Consider the following 5566-nt stretch of genomic DNA (forward strand, 5'->3'; position numbering starts at 1 on the left):
AAAAAAGACTGCATTTTTCAAAACCAGCCAGCAAGAATTTGATTGGCAGATGTGCTGTTAGTTAACTGAGTTCTGAACGGAGCTCTATATTGGACTGTGATGATGGACATCTGTCTTAGTCTGTTTGCACTGCTAGAACAAAACACCTGAGACTGAGTAATTTATCAGGAGCAGAAATTTATTTCTTACAGTTCTAGAGGCCAAGATCACGGCACCTGGTGTTGGTGTCTGGTGAGGGCTGCTCTCTGCTTCCAAGATGGTGCCACGTTGCTGTGACCTCTGGAGGGGCCAATGTGGTGTCCTCTCCTGGTGGAAGGCAGAAGGCAAGAAAATGCTCCCTTCAACCTTGAGCCCCCCACTTTTCTTTTTTTGTTTTGTTTTGTTTTGTTTTGAGATGGAGTCTCACTCTGTCGCCCAGGCTGGAGTGCAGTGGTGCAATCTTGGCTCACTGCAACCTCCGCTTCCCAGGTTCAAGCTATGCTCCTGCCTCAGCCTCCTGAGTAGCTGGGATTACAGGCATTCACCACCACACCCAGCTAATTTTTACTATTTTTAGTAGAGATGGGGTTTTACCATGTTTGTCAGGCTGGTCTTGCACTCCTGATCTCAAATGATCCTCCCGCCTCAGCTTCCCAAAATGCTGGGACTACAGGTGTGAGCCCTTTTCATTTTATTTTTATTTTTGAGACAGAGTTTCACCCTTGTTGCCCAGGCTGGAGGGCAGTGGCACAGTCTTGGCTCACTGCAACCTCCGCCTCCCAGGTTCAAGCTATTCTCCTGCCTTAGCCTCTGAAGTAGCCAGGATTACAGGCATGTACCACCATGCCCTGCTAATTTTGTATTTTCAGTAGTGATGAGGTTTCACCATGTTGGTCAGGCTGGTCTCAAAATCCTGACAGCAGGTGACCCACTCGCCTCAGCCTCCCAAAGTGTTGGGATTACAGGCATGAGTCACTGCGCCTGGCCAGTGAGCCCTTTTGTAAGGGTGTTAATCCCACTTATGGGGGCACAGCCCTCCTCACTTAACCACCTCCCAAAGGCCATACCTCTCAACACCACTGTGCTGGGGATGAAGTTTCAACATGAATTTTGGAGGGGACACCACGCCATCATTCAAACCATAGCAACGTTCACACCAAAGCGAGAGGGTTCTTGTTTACTAAACTGTGGGCCACCAGCTCCTGCAGTGGGTGGGTCCATGGGAACCAGAATCCAGCTTTGTAAAAATTAAGATTCAGCCACTTCAAAAGTGGGAAACTACACTTAGACTAGTTTCAGGGTGGTAGAGAAATCTGCTGTATGACGGCATAAGTATTCTTTTTTTTTTTGAGATGGAATCTTCCTCTATTACCCAGGTTGGAGTACAGTGGCACAATCTTGGCTCACTGTAACCTCCACCTCCTGGGTTCAAGCGATTCTCCTGCCTCAGGCTCCCAAGTAGCTGTGACTTCAGGCACATGTCACCATGCTTGGCTATTTTTTTGTATTTTTAGTAGAGACAGGGTTTCACCATATTGGCCAGGCTGGTCTCGAACTCCTGACCTCGTGATCAACCCGCCTCGGTCTCCCAAAGTGCTGGGATTACAGGCATGAACCACCACGCCCAGCCAGTATTCATCTCTATATAAGAATTAGGGGATGGGGAAATTATTAGTAATCTCTTCCTTGCTCAGTAAGGAGCTTTGGGGAGTATTCTGGCTGAAATGTTTGAGTTACTATTCTAAATGCCTATGTCCTTCTCAGGAATGAGACCTGTGGACCAGAATGGGAGAGATAGGCAGAAACTCTAGAGCTCGATGGATCTTTCTGGAAAGAGTTAAGAATTAACTGATGAGAGAGAAAGGATAACTACTGCCAGGAGGAAGGAAGCTGGGGGGCTGAATGTGAGTCCTGGGCAGGGAGGCTGAGAAAGAGAGATGGTGAAAGGGGCATTGGAGAGGGTCTGCAGGCAGGAGCAGTGTGAGCACTCACTCAGCTGCTTGAGAGGCTGAGGTGGGAGGATCCCTTGCAGGAGGGTGAGGCTACAGTGAGTTTTGATTGTCCCACTGCACTCCAGCCTGGGCAACAGAACAAGATCTTGTGTCAAAAAGAAAGAAAAGATAAGCTCAATTTAAAAGCAAGTCGTGCCCATGTCAAGCTATGCTTTTGTTTTTTGTTGTTTGCGGGGAGGGTGGGATCTTGCTAGGTTGCCCAGCTATTCTCCAACTCTTGGGTTCAATTGATCCTACAGCCTCAGCCTCCTGAGTAGCTGGAACTACAGGTGCATACCACCACGCCTGGTTGGGCTGCATCGCTTTGCCCTTGCATTAGGCACAAAGCTGTGGGCCTCCTTGTGAGCACCTTCAAGGCAGTCTTATTCAAGGAAGCATTGGTCAGGCCCTTAAAGTCACTGAAAGCACTCACAGTCACCATGGCGTCTGATATGGTTTGGCTCTGTGTTCCCACCCAAATCTCACCTGGAACTGTAATCCCCGTGATCTCCACATGTCAAGGGAGAGACCAGATGAAGACATTTAAATCATGGGGGTGGTTTTCCCCACACTGTTCTCGTAATAGTGAGTGAGTCTCACGAGATCTGAAGGTTTATAAACGCAGTTTCCCTGCACTCGAACACATGCTCTCCCACCTGCCACCATGTAAGACATATCTTTGCTTCTCCTTCATCTTCTGCCATGATTGTTAAGTTTCCTGAGGCCTCCCCAGCAATGGAGAACTGTGAGTCCATTAAACCTCTTTTCTTTATAAATTACTCAGTCTCAGGTATTTCTTCATAGCAGTATGAGAACAGACTAATATAGCATCTTATAAGAAAACACTGAAGAGGGGCTGCAACATTTTCCAGCAGTAATTTTTCTTTTTCTTTGTTTTTTAAGACATGGGGTCTTACTCTGTCACTCGGACTGCAGTGCAGTAGCGTGATTTTGGCTCACTGCATCCTTGACCTCTTGGGCTTGGGTGATCCTCCTGCCTCAGTCCCCCAAGCAGCTTGGACTACAGGTGCGTGCCACCATGCCTGACTAATTTAAAAATTTTTTTTTAGAGACGGGGTTTTGCCATGTTGCCCAGGATGGCCTCGAACTTGTAAGGTAATAAGGTAATTGTAAGGTAATAAAGTAATAAACCATGTCTTTATTCTTCACATCAGCCCTGTGAAGTCATTTCCTGCCTTTTGACAAGATGGAAACTGAGTCACAGAGAGGTTAAGTAACTTGCCTAAGGTAACAAATGCATCAAGTCAGAACTGAGATTTAAATCAGGAAGTTTGGTCTCAAAGCCTGTACCTTTGACCAACATGGACTAATTGGCTTTGAATTACAGAAGTTCTGGCACCATGACCATTAAGTGTCTTTGGACACAAGGGAGAGTTGGTATGAGGACATGAATAATTCAATATAGCTCATTTCTATTAATGAAAAGATGTCTCAAATCTTAAGTAATATTGAGGATAGGTGTCTTTCAACCATTTTTTATACCTTAGTTATAATCCAGGTAACCAAACACAGCTGTGTGATGTTGGCCACACAAATCTAAAGTTGAGAGAATCACCAATGAGAACAAGCTTGGCCCATGGCCTGTGGGCCAAATGCAGCCCAGGATGGGTTTAATGCGGCCCAATGCAAATTCGTAAACTTTCTTAAAACCTTATGAGTTTTTTTTGTGTATTTTTTTTTTTTTGCTCATCAGCTACCATTAGGGTTAGTGTATCTCATGTGTGGCCCAAGACAATTCTTCATCTTCCGTGAGGCCCAGGTAAGTCAAAAGATTGGACCCCCTTGAGTTAGAAGAAGGCAGCTGCTGAGGACCAGGGCAGTAATGATATGGACACTTGCCATGTGACACTACTTAGCATTTTATTTTTAAAAATTTTATTTATTGATTCATTTTTGAGACAAGGACTTACTCTGCTGCCCAGGCTGGAGTGCAGGGGCTTGAACATAGCTCACTGTAGCCTTGAACTCCTGGGCTCATGTGATCTTTCTGCCTCAGCTTCTTGAGCAGCTGGGACTACAGGTACACTACCATATCTGGCTAATCTTTTTTTTTTTGTAGAAGTGGGGTATTGCCATGTTGCCCAGGCTGGTCTTGAATGCCTGGGCTGAAACTGTCCTCCCACCTTGGCCTCCCAAATGGCTGGGATTATAGGCATGAGCCACCATGCCCAGCCCTTGGTATTTTTATACACTAACTTTAAAACTCAGAAAAAGCCTTTCTTACAGACAAAGAAACTAAAGCTCAGAGATACTAAATTACTCATATAAAAACATACATTTCTTTTCTTTTCTTTTCTTTTTGAGATGGAGTTTCACTCTTGTTGCCCAGGCTGGAGTGGAATGGCACGATCTTGGCTCACTGTAACCTCCGCCTCCCAGGTTCAAGCGATTCTCCTGCCTCAGCCTTGCAAGTAGCTGAGATTACAGGCACACGCTACCATGCCCGGCTAATTTTTGTATTTTTAGTAGAGACGGGGTTTCACTATGTTGGTCAGGCTGTTCTTGAACTCCTGACCTCAGGTGATCCACCCTACTCGGCCTCCCAAAGTTCTGGGATTACAGGTGTGAGCCACCGCGCCTGGCCTCACTTCTAAGATGGGCTTTGAATGCTGGTCTTAGAGATTTCAAAATGTGGGCTCTTTCTATTCTGCAAAAAAACAAGTATAGTTAATTTTATGCATTTTTGTTGGTATAAATTAATATAATTAAAAATGTTGGGGGCTGGGCACAGTGGCTCACACCTGTAATCCCAACACTTTGGGAGGCCAAGGTGGGTGGATCATGAGGTCAGGAGTTTGAGGCCAGCCTGACCAACATGGTAAAACTCCATCTCTTAAAAAAAAAAAGACAAAAATCAGCTGGGTGTAGTGGTACAAGCCTGTAGTCCCAGCTACTCGGGAGGCTGAGGCATGAGAATCGCTTGAACCCGGGAAGCGGAGGCTGCAGTGAGCGGAGCTTGTGCCACTGCATTCCAGCCTGGGTGACAGAGTGAGACTCCATCTCAAAAAAAAAAAAAAAAGAAAAAAATGTTTGGGCCAGGTGCAGTAGCTCATGGCTATAATCCTAGCACTTTGGGAGGCCAAGGCAGGCAGATCATTTGAGGTCAGGAGTTTGAGACCAGCGTGGCCAACATGGTGAAACCCCATCTGTACTAAAAATACAAAAATTAGCCGGGCATGGTGGTGGGCACTTGTAGTGCCAGCTACTCGGGAGGATGAGGCAGGAGAATTGCTTGAACTCAGGAGGCAGAGGTTGCAGTGAGCAGAGATCGCACCAATGCACTCCAGCCTAAGTTTGGATTAAGAATACAGTCCGGGCGCGGTGGCTCAAGGGCCGGGCGCGGTGGCTCAAGCCTGTAATCCCAGCACTTTGGGAGGCCGAGACTGGCGGATCACAAGGTCAGGAGATCGAGACCATCCTGGCTAACACAGTGAAACCCCGTCTCTACTAAAAATACAAAAACTAGCCGGGCGAGGTGGCGGGCTCCTGTAGTCCCAGCTACTCGGGAGGCTGAGGCAGGAGAATGGCGTAAACCCGGGAGGCGGAGCTTGCAGTGAGCTGAGATCCGGCCACTG

The sequence above is a fragment of the Rhinopithecus bieti genome, unplaced genomic scaffold (genome assembly GCF_001698545.2).
Source record: "Rhinopithecus bieti isolate Rb0 unplaced genomic scaffold, ASM169854v2 scaffold_53647, whole genome shotgun sequence".
Taxonomy (NCBI): Eukaryota; Metazoa; Chordata; class Mammalia; order Primates; family Cercopithecidae; genus Rhinopithecus; species Rhinopithecus bieti.